General features: G+C 44.4%; 1 protein-coding gene across 1 annotated transcript in view; it reads left to right on the forward strand.

Annotated features, from left to right (window-relative positions):
* Nucleotides 1–15,817, forward strand: part of poln (polymerase (DNA directed) nu) — a 293,465-nt gene that overhangs the window by 193,576 nt on the left and 84,072 nt on the right. The window lies entirely within an intron of this gene.

The following is a 15,817-nucleotide window of genomic DNA, read 5'->3' on the forward strand; positions in this document are numbered from 1 at the left end:
CTCCTTTAGTCCAAATTGCCTGTGCCAACCAAGGTAACTACTTAAGCTACACAGACAAAATGCTGGAGCCACATCAATTACTGGCCCTTCGGCCCACCATGTTGTGCCAACCTTTTAACCTACGCTAAGACCAATCTAACCCTTTCCTCCTATTTAACCCTCCATTTTTCTTTCATCCACGTGCCTCTCTAAGAGTTTCTTAAATGTCCCTAATATATCTGCCTCCAACACCATCCCTGGCAGGGTATTCCACACACCTATCATTCTCTGTGTAAAAAAAAAAATCTAACCTCTGACTTTGCCCCCTATACTTCCCTCCAAACACCTTAAAATTGTGTCCCTTGGTCTTGGTCATTTCCGCCCTGAGTGAAAGGCACTGACTGTCTATTCTATCATCTTCGTGTTCTATGTTCTATCAGGACTAACACAGGATTTCAGCCTGAAATGTTGACATTTCGTTTCCCATCACAGATACTGCTTGACCTACTGAGTAACTTGAGATCATTTGGTGTGGGAGAAATTTTGCCCACTCTCCTGTTCTTTAAGTGTGCATCACAAGCACAAACTTTGTTGTAGCATGGAATGTAATAGTTCAAATTTAATTGTCCTTCAACCATACATGAATACAGCCAAATGAAAAGGCGATTCTCCGGGGCCAGAGTGCAAAATACCGTAGCAACAATCACACACAAACAGAATACTTCGGTAAAGTATTCTGTTTACCAAAATATTTCATTCGTAGTCGGATGTGACTCCAAAAACTGCTACTCAACAACAGTAACTAATAAATTTAGACAACTGTCACTCGTTTTACATTCAAAGCAGGAACTTGGTCTAATTGACTATTACATTGAAGGATTTCTGCATAAAAGGAGATGTCAGGTGATTGTCCATGCAGCCAGGTCATTAGAGAATGTGGCAGGGTGATGCCTACAGTGGTGGTGAAGTTTCAGATCAGGCTTTAACTTGGAACCCCTGACGTAAGATGCTGAGGTGGATATAAACAATCCCACTGTAATATGTTAGACTGCATTTGGAGTACTGTGTGCAGTTGAGCTCACCTCATCACAGGCAAGATGTTCAAAGGTCAAAGAAAATTTATTATCAAAGTACTGTGTATATCACCATGTACTATGAGATTCATTTTCATGTAGGCATTCACAGTATAATCAATGAAAAACTACACACAAAGACTGACAAACAACCAATGTGCAAAAGAAGACAAACTGCAAATAAAAAATAGTGGTGCCAGAGAGTTTGTGAACCCTGTAGAATTTTCTCTATTTCTGCATAAATATGTCCTGAAATGTGATCAGATCTTCACGAGTCCGAAAACTAGATAAAGAGAACCCAATTAAATAAAAAACACAAAAAAACATTATACTTCATTTATTTATTGAGAAAATGATCCAATATTACATGTATTTGTTGGAAAATGTATGTGAACCTTTGGTTTCAGTAACTGGTGTGACCCCTTGTTCAACCAAATATTTCTGGTAACTGTTGATCAGTCCTGCACATAGGCTTGGAGGAATGTTCTCCGTACAGGACTGCCTCAACTATGTTGGTGGGCTTCCTTGCATGAACTGCTTGCTTCAGTCCTTCCACAACATTTCTATCGGATTAAGCTCAGGACTTTGCTATTCCAAACCACGAATTTTCTTCTTTTTGTTGATTTATCCTTCTCTTTTGGATCATTGTCTTGTTGCATTATCCGACTTCTATTTAACTTCAGATGATGGACTGCTACCCTGACATTTTCCTGTACAATGTCTTGATACAATTTTGAATTCATTGTTCTCTCAATGATGCTCAGACCCTGAAGCAGCAAATCAGCCCCAAATCATGCTGTTCCTTCCACCATGCTTCACAGTTGGTGAGCAGTGCCCTTTTTCACTCCAAGGATAGCAATGTGCATTTCTGCCAAAAAGTTCAACTTTTGTCTCTTCTTTCCCAGAAGTGTTGTAACTTCTTTGCAAACTTGAAACGTGCAGCAATGTTTTTTTTTTGGAGAGCAGTGGTTTCCTCTCATGGTGTCCTTCCATGAACACAATTCTTGTTCAGTGCTTTTTTTATAGTGGACACATGAATAAAGACTTCAGCATGTTCTAGAGATTTCTGCAGGTCTTTTGCTGTTACCCTTGGGTTCTTTTTCACCTCCCTCAGCATTGCACGTTGTGCTCTTGGTGTGATCTTTGCAGGATACCCACTCCTAGGGAGAGTAGCAACAGTACTGAATTTCCTCCACTTGTAGACAATTTCTCTTACTGAAGACTGATGAACCCAAAGGTCATTAGAAATGTTTTTGTAGCCTTTTCCAGCTTCATTCATCTCTATAATTCTTCTTCTAAGGTCTTCTGAAAGTTGTTTTGATCAAGGCATGGTGCACATAAATAGATCTTTCTTGAGAAGAGCAGGCTCTGTCAGTAACCTGACTTAGTGTGTCTTTTTTTAGAGCTGGGAACCTCTACAACCCACACCTCTAATCTCATCTCATTGATTGGAACAGGTGACTCCAAATAGCTTTTGGAGAAGACATTACCCCAGAGGGTCACATCCTTTTTCCAACAAATACTGTACATGTATATTAGATCATTTTTCTCAAGAAATAAATTAAGAAAAATAATATTTTTTGTGCTATTTATTTAATTGGGTTCTCTTTATCTAGTTTTCGGACTTAGGTGAGGATCTGATCACATTTTAGGTCATATTTGTGCAGAAAAAGAAAATTCTACAGGGTTGGTGTGGAGAGGAGCATCTCTGAATGCACAACATGAGGACATGAGTTGTAGAGTCCTTGAAAGTGAGTCCATAGGTTGTGGAATCAGTTCAGTGTTTAGGTGAGTGAAGTTATCCACACTGGTTCAAGACCCTGGTGGTTCCTGAACATGAAAGACCTAAGGCTCAAGAAGGTGCAGAAGAGGTTCACCAGGATGACGTCTCGATTGGAGAGTGTGAGCTATGAGGAGAGCTTGGATTGTTTTCTCTCTTTCAGTGAAGATGGTGAGATGACCTGATATAGGTTTTTTTAATGAGAGGCATAGATAACATAGATGGAATCTTTCTTCCCAGAGTAGATATATTGAATACTAGGGGGCATAAATTTAATGTCAGAAGGGGGAAACGTGCCAGACAAGTTTCTTTTTACGTGGAGAGTGGTAGATGCCTGGACAGGGTTGACAGAGAAGAGTGTGGAAGCAGATACAATAATAGAGTTTTCAGAAGCTTTTAGATAGACAGATAAATCAAAATCTCTGCAAATCTATCCTAGACCCAACATACTGATGGCAAAGGCACACCAGTGGCTAAACTTCATTTGTCATGGGGGGCAGGCGTTGATGGCAGACCCAAACGCAAGACACAGACACTGAAGTACTGAGAACAGGACTAGGTTCATTGAGAAAGCAAGGGAAGTCGGGAGGAAACGACGCTGGACATTGACACACAGGCCCTGGATGAGACTAGGATTCAGGGCCAGGGCTAGGACTGAGACAAGGAAAGCAGGACCAGGACAAGGAACTTGGAACTAGGTCAAAACATGGGTCTTGACTTGGGCTCGGAACCCAGATCCAGGCAAAGACATGGTACTAGGATTGTGGCAAGGACAGGATGTGGCTACAGGACAGGATGAAGGTACAGGATGAGGAATCTCCAGCATCGGGCTGGGCAAGGAACCGGGACGAGATGAGGACACGGAGCTCAGATTCGGACAGGAAACATGGTACTCTGGAACGGAGCCTGGGTAAGGACCCGGAACCTAGGTCTTGGTTGGACTAGTAACCTGGGTGTTGACTCCGAACCAAAACCCAGGTCAGGACTAGGACAAGACGTGGTTACAGGTTGTGGCGTGGCAGGGCTACAGGACTGGACGAGACACATAGACAGGATGAGACCATGAAGTCTTGACTAGGTCTTGGGAGGCTGGAACCACAGAGCCTTGGCCTGGGCAGGACGCAGCTCTTGGACTCGGCTTGGCTTGGCTCTTGGGTATGGAGCTGGGACACCTCCTTGGAGCGCAGGGCCGGGATGCTTGCTGAGGATACTTGCCGAAGGAACTGCCGAGGATTCAGATGGGGACAGTCCAGCACAGATTGAGGAATCTCCAGCACCGGGCTGGGTAAGGCACATGGGCAGGCATAGGACTTCAACCATGTGACTTTGGACACGACACTACCTGCTTTCTCCCAGTATGTGGATTGTTACACCAGGGGTAATAGGACTATTGACCTACTGTATGCAAACGTAGAGGGTGCATACAGTGCATCCCCGCTGCCTGCACTGGGGAAAGCTGATCACAACCTGGTTTTGTTACAGCCCAGATATAAATCAATTGTGATGAGGCATCCCACTACCACACGCTCTTTTAGGAAGTGGACTCCTGAAGCTGAACAGGCCCTGAGAGACTGCTTTGGTACTACTAACTGGGATGAACTGCAAGAAGGGGCTTTGTAGGGGCGTTGGGGAGGTCACTGAATGCACAACGGACTATATTAACTTTTGTGTGGATGTCGTTGTTCCTGTTAGAACTGTTCGCTGCTATCCCAATAATAAGCCCTGGATCACTAGTCACATCAAAGGCCTCCTAAACCAGAAGAAGAGGGCCTTTAAAGATGGTGATCGGTTGGAGCTTAAAAGAGTTCAGAAGGAACTCAGAGTACAGATAAGGGGGGCAAAGGAGCAGTATAGGAGGAAGCTAGAACAAAAGCTGCAGAAAAAAAGCATGAAGGAGGTGTGGGATGGGATGAAGATCATCACCGGATGCGGTGCAAAGCGGGGGGCAAACATAAGTGGAGATGTGGAGAAAGCGAACCAGCTGAACAACTTCTTCAATAGATTTGACAGCACAATCTCATCCTCACCGCAGAACTCCACACCAGGCTTGTCTTTCTACTCGTCCTCCCTCTTACTTCCCTCACAGGAAAATAGCCACTCACAGGAGACCTTGCCCACGCCCAGGATTACGGCTGCACAGGTGGAAGGTCAACTGAGGAAGATCTGTACCAGCAAGGCGGCTGGACCGGATGGAGTATCCCCACGATTACTGAGGGCCTGTGCGACTGAGCTGGGAGAACCACTACAGCGCATCTTCAACATGAGCCTGGAGCAGAGAAGAGTACCCAGACAGTGGAAAACATCCTGTATTGTCCCGGTACCGAAGAAACCACAACCAAAGGAGTTGAATGACTTCAGACCTGTTGCCTTGACGTCGCACGTGATGAAGACCATGGAGCGGCTGATAATACAGAATCTGAGGCCACAAACCAGGCACGCCCGGGATCCTCTTCAGTTTGCGTATAAGGAGAAGGTGGGAGTGGAGGATGCTATCACGTATTTGCTGCACAAATCCCTCTCTCACCTGGATGGGGTCAGTGGTGCTGTGAGGATTACATTCCTGGACTTCTCTAGTGCCTTTAACACCATCCAGCCCAAGATCTTAAGGCACAAACTAACGGAGATGGGAGTAGACTCTCACATGGTGGATTGGATAGTGGACTACTTGACAGATAGACCTCAGTATGTGTGGTTGGGAGACTGTAGGTCTGACACGGTGGTCAGCAGCACAGGAGCGCCGCAGGGGACCATGCTCTCTCCGGTCCTGTACACCCTGTACACATCAGACTTCCAATATAGCTCGGAGTCCTGCCATGTGCAGAAGTTCGTTGATGACACGGCCATAGTGGGGTGTGTCAGGAATGGACAGGAGGAAGAGTATAGGAAACTGATACAGGACTTTGTGATATGGTGCAACTCAAACTACCTGCGTCTCAATATCACCAAGACCAAGGAGATGGTGGTGGACTTTAGGAGATCTAGGCCTCATATGGAGCCAGTGATCATTAATGGAGAATGTGTGGAGCAGGTTAAGACCTACAAGTATCTGGGAGTACAGTTAGACGAGAAGCTAGACTGGACTGCCAACACAGATGCCTTGTGCAGGAAGGCACAGAGTCGACTGTACTTCCTTAGAAGGTTGGCGTCATTCAATGTTTGTAGTGAGATGCTGAAGATGTTCTATAGGTCAGTTGTGGAGAGCGCCCTCTTCTTTGTGGTGGCGTGTTGGGGAGGCAGCATTAAGAAGAGGGACGCCTCACGTCTTAATAAGCTGGTAAGGAAGGCGGGCTCTGTCGTGGGCAAAGTACTGGAGAGTATAACATCGGTAGCAGAGCGAAGGGCGCTGAGTAGGCTACGGTCAATTATGGAAAACCCTGAACATCCTCTACATAGCACCATCCAGAGACAGAGAAGCAGTTTCAGCGACAGGTTGCTATCGATGCAATGCTCCTCAGACAGGATGAAGAGATCAATACTCCCCAATGCCATTTGGCTTTACAATTCAACCGCCAGGAGTAAGATATGTTAAAGTGCCGGGGTTAGGACTCAATGTATTTAAGTAAACTACTTAAGAACTTTTTAAAAGCTATTATTAATGCTTTTTGAGAGGGTGATTTTAGATGCATATCATATTTTTACTGAGTTAAGTATTGTATGTAATTAGTTTTGCTACAATAAGTGTATGGGACATTGGAAAAAAATGTTGAATTTCCCCATGGGGATGAATAAAGTATCTATCTATCTAGGTTGCAGATAAGGCTTCAGAAGGGAAGGGAACAGTCCAGCAGGGACTCCTTGGTTTGAGAGGTATTTATGTGCCAGCCCACAATGAGAATCAGGTGCCTCAATTAAGGCACCCAACAGAACAAGGGAGAAAACAGGAAAACCCAGAACAGGGATTGATGGACCGGACTGTAAACCGGAATGCAGACTTTATGGACCGGACCATGACATCATTAGGAGTTTGAGGAGATTTGGTATGTTACCAAATACTCTGGCAAATATCTACAGATGTACATGGAGAGCATTCTGAGTGCACCTGGTATGGAGGGACCACTACACAGGATCGGAAAAAGCAGCAGAGAGTTGTAAACAGCCAGCTCCATCATGGGCACTAGCCTCTCCACCATCTAAGACATTGATTGGAGTACTGTGCAGATGCAACAGCAGCATTCTCATGCAGGTCCAGCGAAGCATTTTAAAAAGCAGGAAGCTTTTTGATAGGAGTCATAGATGGGAGTATTGCACAGACGCAAGAGAAGCATTCCTGCACAGATCCGGCGTAGAGCTTTAAAAAAAAAAGGCCCAGTCTCTATAAAAGAGTGGTACCACCAAGTGTAGTGGTCAGCGTGGGAGCTGTCAATAGACAATAGACAATAGACAGTAGGTGCAGGAGTAGGCCATTCGGCCCTTCTAGCAAGCACCGCCATTCACTGTGATCGTGGATCATCATACACAAATCAGTACCCTGTTCCTGCCCTCTCCCCATATCCCTTGACCCCGCTATCTATAAGAGCTCTATCTAACTCTCTCTTGAATGCATCCAGAGACTTGGCCTCCACTGCCTTCTGGGGCGGAGCATTCCACATATCCACCACTCTCTGGGTGAAAAAGTTTTTCTGCATCTCTGTTCTAAATGGCCTACCCCTTATTCTTAAACTGTGGCCTCTAGTTCTGGACTCATCCATCAGCGGGAACATGCTTCCTGCCTCCAGCGTGTCCAATCCCTTAATAATCTTATATGTTTCAATCAGATCCCCTCTCATTCTTCTAAATTCCAGTGTATACAAGCCCAGTTGCTCCAATCTTTCAACATATGACAGTCCCACCATTCCAGGAATTAACCTTGTGAACCTGTGCTGCACTCCCTCAATAGCAAGAATGTCCTTCCTCAAATTTGGAGACCAAAACTGCACACAATACTCCAGGTGGGGTCTCACCAGGGCCCTGTACAGCTGCAAAAGGACCTCTTTACTCCTATACTCAATTCCTCTTGTTATAAAGGCCAGCATGCCATTAGCTTTCTTCACTGCCTGCTGTACCTGCATGCTTGCTTTCATTGACTGATGTACAAGAACACCTAGATCTCGTTGTACTTCCCCTTTTCCTAACTTGACTCCATTTAGATAGTAATCTGCCTTCCTGTTCTTGCCACCAAAGTGGATAACCTCACATTTATCCACACTAAACTACATCTGCCATACATTCGCCCACTCACCTAGCCTGTCCAAGTCACCCTGCATTCTCATAACATCCTCCTGACATTTCACACTGCCACCCGGCTTTGTGTCATTGGCAAATTTGCTAATGTTACTTTTAATCCCTTCATCTAAATCATTAATGTATATTGTAAACAGCTGTGGTCCCAGCACCGAACCTTGTGGTACCCCACTGGTTACAGCCTGCCATTCCGAAAGGGACCCGTTAATCGCTACTCTTTGTTTCCTGTCAGCCAGCCAATTTTCAATCCATGTCAGTACTCTGCCCCCAATACCATGTGCCCTAATTTTGCCCACTAATCTCCTATGTGGGACTTTATCAAAGGCTTTCTGAAAGTCCAGGTTCACAACATCCACTGGCTCTCCCTTGTCCATTTTCATAGTTACATTCTCAAAAAATTCCAGAAGATTAGTCAAGCATGATTTTCCCTTCATAAATCCATGCTGACTCGGACTGATCCTTCTACTGCTATCCAAATGTGTCGTAATTTCCTCTTTTATAATTGACTCCAGCATTTTTCCCACCACTGCCATCGTTGGAGTAGTCTAAGTCAGAGTAGTAAGGCTTTGGCTCAACAAGGCTTTGGTGAGAATAGGCGGAGGCAAGGTAAACAGGTCAATTCATTCCTTATTTCTTATTTCTTGAGAATATAGGGGGTATGGCTACGGAGCCAGTGCTTCTGTTTTGGATGTCAGATGTGTGATTTCCAGGAGACTTCCAGCTTCCCTGATGGCCACATCTGCACCAGGTGCATCGAGATGCAGCTCCTTAGAGATCATATTAGGGAACATGATCTCTAACATGTTCGATGACCTTCAGCTTGTTAGGGAAAGTGAATCATTGGTAGACAGGAGCTACAGGGAGGTGGTCACCCCAACGCTACAAGAGACAGATTAATGGGTGACTGTCAGGAGATGGAAGGGAGGACATCAGATAGTAAAGAGCACCCTTGTGGCTGTCCCCCTCAACATTAAGTGCTCCATTTTGAGTACTGTTGGGGGGGGGGGGATCAGGAATGACTTGCCTGGGGGAAGCAACAGTAGCCATGTCTCTGGTGTTGAGTCTGGCCTTATAGTTCAGAAGGGTAGGGAACTGAAGAGGATGGCAGCAGTAATAGAGGCCACTACAGTCAGGGGGACAGGTTCATGATTCTGCGGACATGTAAAGGAAACATGGATGGTAGTTTGCCTCCCAGATGCCAGGGTCCATGATGGTTCTGAATGTGTCCACAATATCTTGAAAAAGGAGAGTGAGCAGCCAAAAGTCGTGGCACATATTGGTACCAATGACAGAGGTAGAAAAAGGGTGGAGGTTCAGAAAACAGAATACAGGGAGTTAGGAAGAAAGCTGAGAAGGACCTCAATGGTAGTAATCTTGGGATTGCTGCCTTTGCCATGTGACAGTGTTGATAGGAATAGAATGAGGTGGCAGATAAATGCATGGTTGGACCATGGGGCAAGGATTCAGATTTCTGGATAATTAGAACCTCTTCTGGGGCAGGTGGGATGTACAAAAGGGATAGATTGCACTTGAATCTGAGGGGGACTAATATTCTTGTGGGCAGGTGTACTACAGCTGTTGGGAGTGGTTTAAACTAATATGGCAGGGGGATGGGAACCAGGATGAGCCAACAGGTTTACAAATAGATAATGTATGTAATATGAATGTAAGGAAGGACAAGCCAATGATTGGGTACAAATGCAGACAGAGCAAAGAGTTAAGCAAAGAGCAAAGAGTTTTGCCAATGAGGCAAAATTCAAAAGGGCAAAAAATGCAGGATTGAAGGTGCTGTATTTAAATGTGTGTAGCATTCGGAATAAGGTGGACAAAATCGTGACGCATTTAGAGATTGGTCGGTATGACATTGTGGGCATCATTGAGTCATAGCTGAAAGATGTTAGTTGAGAACCTAACATCAAATGATATACTTTGTATTGAAAGGACAGGCAGGATGGCATAGGCGATGGTGTGGCTCTGTTGGTGAGAAATGGAATTTTATCTTTAGAAAGAGGTGACATCTGGTCAGAGAATGTTGAAACTTTGTGGGTGGAGTTAAGAAACTGCAAGGGTAAATAAACCACTAGGGGACTTGTGTATGGGCCTCCAAATAGTAGCCAATGTGGTGTTGAGATTGCAAAGGGAGCTGGAAAAGGCACTTAATAAGGGTAATGACACAATTGTAATGGGGGGGACTTCAAAATGCAAAGTGATTGGGAAAATCAGGTTGGTGTCAGTTTGCAAGAGAGGGAATTTGTTGAATGCCTATGAGATTGCGTTTTAGAGCAGCTTGTGCTTGGGCCTACTCAGGAAAGGCTATCTTAGATTGGGTGTTGTGTAATAATCCAGATTTTATTAGGGAGCTTAATGTAAAGGAACCCTTAGGAGGCAGTGATCATAATATGATTGAATTCATACTGCAATTTGAGAGGGAGAAGCATAAGTCACATGTATCAGTATCGCAATGGAATAAAGGGAATTACAGAGGCATGAGAGAGGAGCTTGCCCAGTTGGATTGGAGAGGGATACTGGTGGGGATGATGGCAGAGCAGAGATGGCTGAAGTTTCTGGGGAAAGTTCACAAGGCACAGGATAGATATGTCCCACAGAGGAAGAAATTTTCAAATGGCGGGTCGGCAACCGTGGCTGACAAGGGATGTTAAGGACTGTGTAATAGTGAGGGAAAGGACATATAAGGTAGCAAATGTGAGTGGGAAGTTGGATGATTGGGAAACTTTTAAAATCCAACAAAAGGCAACTAAAAGAGCTGTAAGAAAGGAAAAGATGAAATACGAGGGCAAACCAGCCAATAATATAAAGCAGGATATAAGAAGTTTTTTCAGTTATATAAAGAGTAGCAGTGTGCTGGAGGTTTGTGAGTGTCAGGGTGCAGGAGTGAATCCCATTGTTATTACAAAGGAAAATGTGCTAGGCAAAATCAAAGATCTTGAGGTGGATAAATCACCTGGATCAGGTGGACTACATCCCAGAGTCCTGAGAAAGATTGCTGAAGAGATAATAAATACATCGGTCATGATCTTTTAAGAATCACTTGATTCTGGCATGGTCTCGGAGGACTGGAAGATTGCAAATGTCACTCCACTCTTTAAGGAGAGAGGAAGGCAAAGGAAAGAAAATTATAGGCCACTCAATATTTTAAGAATAACTTCTTCCCCTCTGCCATCAGATTTATGAATGGTCTATGAACATATGGTGGGTGGCGGGTGGAGATACAGTATGCCTCTACCAAAGGAGATGTAAGGTGTTCCTTCCCTCTGCTGGCCTGCAGATCATCCTTGGGCAAGGTGTAGCACCTGCTCAGCCCACTGATATGGATCACATGAAGCCCTGGGAGCAGGTGGTGGATGGTCGTATGAGCAGCTGGTGCACATCACAAGTCCTGGTTATGTGAACACTGACGCCAGGCAGACAACCTCAGAAGAGAATTGATAATGGCTGGGATCAGCCGTCTTGTAAAGATACTGCTCAGAAGAAGGCAATTGCAAACCACTTCTGCAGAAAACATTTCCAAGAACAATCATGGTCCTGGAAAGACCATAATTGCCCACGTCATACAACATGGCACATAATGAATGAACAAATGAACCTATGAACACTATCTCGCTATTGTGCACTATTTATCTTTATCTATATTCTTACTGTATTTTATAGTAATCCTTATGTACTGCACTCTACTGCTACCACAAGGCAACATATTTCACAACATATGTCAGTGGTAGTAATTCTGATTCTGAGTCTAAATATGCAGGGGATGGACAGATATGCATTTGTGCAAGCAGATGAATTTAATTTAATTTGTCACTTTCAGCACAGACACTGTGGGCCGGAGAGCTTTTTCTTGTGCAATACTGTTCTATGTTCTGATACAGGAGGATAATCAAGGAGCCACACACACAAGATGCTGGAGGAACTCAGGATTGATGCAGGGTATCGGCCTGAAACGTCACTTGTTTATTCCCCTCCATAGACGCTGCTGGACTTGCTGAGCTCCTCCAGCATTTTGTACATGTTGGGATGTTATGTTGCAGCTGTACAAGATATTGGTATGGTGTATCAGAATGTTATGTTCTGTTTTGGTTTCCCTGCTATAGGACCGATGCTTTAAGCTGGAAAGCATTCAGCATTGGAAAACTACAGAACACCTCTTGCACCACCATAGATATGTTTCTGGGTTTTGCATTAATATCATACTTTGCCCAGTCTTTCATTTCACTGTTTTGTATAATTTACAGGATTAATAATATAGGATCAGAATCAGGTTTATTATCAGTGGCACGTGACGTGAAATTTGTTAACTTAGCAGTTCAATGCAATACATGATAGTATAGAAAAAAGTAAGTATATATGTACATTAAATAGATTAAAAATAGCACAAAATGGAAATAATATATATTTTAAAAAAGTGAGGCACTGTTCATGTGTTCAATGTCCATTTAGGAATCAGATGGCAGAGGGGAAGAAGCTGTTCCTGAATCGATGAGTGTGTGCCTTCAGGCTTCTGTACCTCCTTTTTATGTAATATGCATATACGTGATATAAATTAAACATGCTGTGAGAGGAGGACTTGATGGACTGATGGGATAGTTCTCCTGTAGAGCCGACTCAATGGGCCGAATAGCCTAATTCTGCTCCTAGGACTTGTGGTCTTTATCTATAGCTTATGTTTTGTGTGTTGTCTGAACCTACATGCCTGTGATGTGGCACAAGCTAGTTTTTCAATGTACTGTACCTCACTTGTGTGTGTGACAACAAAATGATTGAGCCATAGAACACTACAGCACAGAATTCGGCCATTTGGCCCATCTAGTCCATCCTGAACTGTCATTCTGCTTAGTCCCATCAACCAGCAACACCACCATAGCCCTCCATTCCCCTCCTATCCATGTTCTTACATGTTGCAATAAAACTTGGATCCACCACTTCTATTGGCAGCTCCTTCCACACTCTCACCACCTTTCGAGCGAACAAGTGCCCCCTCATGTTACCCTTAAATAGAAACACAGATGCTAGAAATCCAGAGCAACTCACACAAAATGCTGGTGGATCTCAGCATTGTCAGGCAGCATCTATGGAAAGGAGTAAACAGTCGACATTTCGGGCGGCGATCTTTCATCGGGACTGAAAAGGAAGGGGGAAGAAACCCTTAAATATTTCGCCTTTCGCCCTTAATCTATTAACTCGAGTTCTAGTTTCATTCAACCTCAGTGGGGAACAGTCTACTTGCATTTACCCTAATACCTGCGGTACTAAGATTCCACTGATTTTAGGTCAGAGCTCGTTTCCCAAGATAGCAAGCGACCGGGACGGACCGGGCTGCAGTGGATGCAGCAGCGAGGCTGAGCGACCGGTCTCCCGCCTCTCTCTGATCGGCATTGCAAAGGACTCTCGCTTCAAGCGCAAAACTCTTAACTCCCTCTGACGTGGATTTAGACCATTTTGCCGAGGGACTGTGCCGCAGAATGGATGACTGCGGACAGAGTTTTATTTTAGCTCGCTGCCTCTGTCCCTGCCCGGGTCGATGCGAGGCGGCTGCTAACCAGAATCTTCGTCAACGCCGCACAGCGCCCAGTGAACTGTCTGTCGCACTCTGCAGTGTGCAGTCATGCGCTACGAGACATTAAAAATTCGCGGCAGTGTTTTAGATTAACTCTGGGAGTTGCGGTCTCCCTTCTATTAACCAGGACAATGCCCAGTGTCTCCGGGGATTACCGGCTACCGAGGCGCCAAGGGTGAAGGTTTCATCGGGTTTCCAATGGAATGGTGCCCGCGTTATTCTCCTGACTTGGCTGCCATTTATAATCACTATTGTGAACACAAGCTGCTGCTCGTGTTTACTCTGAAGGTGTAGGAGTGAAATAGACACTTCAAGGTAGAAATTAGTGTCAGCGTTTATATAACTCACGCTTAATACCCTTGAATTAAATTATCTCCCCATGGTACGGGAGGCACACTGTTAAGACAGCGGAGGCAGCAGTCTAAAGGGTAAGCTTCTCCACAACAGCACAAGAACAGAGACTGACAGTAAAATGCCTATATGCCTCTGGGTTGTTGGGTGTTGGACCATGTAAGTTGTCTGTGTTGACGATGATCTTGTCATCCATAGATGGTAATAATAACAACAATTTTGGCTAATGATCATAAACACGAATGATGTAGGGCCTGGGCCTGAAACATCAACTCTTTATTCTCCTCCATTGCTGCCGCCTGACTTGCTGAGTTCCTCCAGCAATTTGTATGTGTTACTTTGGATAATGATCAGTAGCTGATAGAATTAATTTTTTAAAAAATTGTAGTCAACACACTCCATTCCTCAAAGGTCTAGTTGAATTAGGTGCATGGAATAGGCTGCCAGGGAAGGTGGTAAAGGCAGATTTATTATGGAGATTTAAGAGACTCTTAGCTAGGTTCATAGACGACAGGAAAATGAAGAGCTATGTAGGAAGGAGGGGTTAGATTGATCAAACAAACATCCAGTGAGCGGCAGTTCTGCGGGCTGTTAATGAGTGAGAACAGAGGAGAATGGCCAGACTGGTTCAAGCAGACAGGAAGGTGACAGGAACTCAAATAACCACACATTACCACACTGGTGGGCAGAAGAGCTTCTCTGAATGCACAACATGGCAAACCTTGAATTGGATGGGCTACAGCAGCAGAAGACAATGACAGGAGGTACAGTACGTAATAAAGTGGTTTCTAAGTGTACAACACAGTACAAGTCACTTGGCCCACGATATTGTGTTGACCTTTTAACCTACCTGATCTGTGATCAATCTAGCCCTTCCCTCCCGCATAGCCCTCCATTTTTCTGTCATCCACGTGCCAGAAGAGATTTAGTTTAATTTGGCATTGTGCTTGGCCTAGACATCTCGGCCAAAGGGCCTACTTCTGTACTGTATGTTTTATGTTATGTGTTCTGTAGACTCACGGGCTCCACAGTGTACAAGGAGGAACCACAAGTGCTGGAATTAGTTCAGTAGGGAAGTACTTTCTCCCCAAGACTTTGTGGGTTTCCTCTGGGTGCTCCAATTTCCTTTCACATTTCAAAGATGTATGGGTTAGGGTTAGTAAGTTGTGGGCTTGCTATGTTGGTACTGGAAGCATGGCAACACTTGTGGGCTGCCCCCCCCCCCCCCCCCGGCACATCCTCAGACTGTGTTGGTCATTGAAGCAAATGACACATTCACTGCCTGTTTTGATGTACGTGTGGCAAATAAAGCTGATTTATTACCCCTCAGCCATCAGGCTCTTGAACCAGAGGCGATAACTTCACTCGTCCCATCACTGAAATGTTCGCACAAACAATGGACTCACTTTCGAGGACTCTTCATCTCATGTTCTTGGTATTTATTGTTTATTTATTTATAATTAATTCTTCCTTTCTGTATTTGCACAGTTTGTTGTCTTTTGAACACCCATGTTGGTACGATCTTTCATTGATTCAATTATAGTTATTATTCTGCTATGCCCAAAAGTAAATGAATCTCAGGGTTGTGTTTGGTGACATACATATACTTTAAACTTCGAACAGTTTAATTTTTGAAAAGTTAGTCTTTAGAAACAGGCCCTTCTGCCCAGCTATTTCATCCTGACCAAGATACCTAACTAAGCTGGTCCTATTTCCCTACGTTTGTCCTATATCTCTCTGAGCTTTTCCTATCCATGTACCTGTCCATGTAACTCTTAAATGACTAAAACAAGAGGGTATAATTTTAAGGTGATTGGAGGAAGTATAGGGGGGGATGTCAGA

Source organism: Hemitrygon akajei, chromosome 6, assembly GCF_048418815.1.
Source record: "Hemitrygon akajei chromosome 6, sHemAka1.3, whole genome shotgun sequence".
NCBI lineage: Eukaryota > Metazoa > Chordata > Chondrichthyes > Myliobatiformes > Dasyatidae > Hemitrygon > Hemitrygon akajei.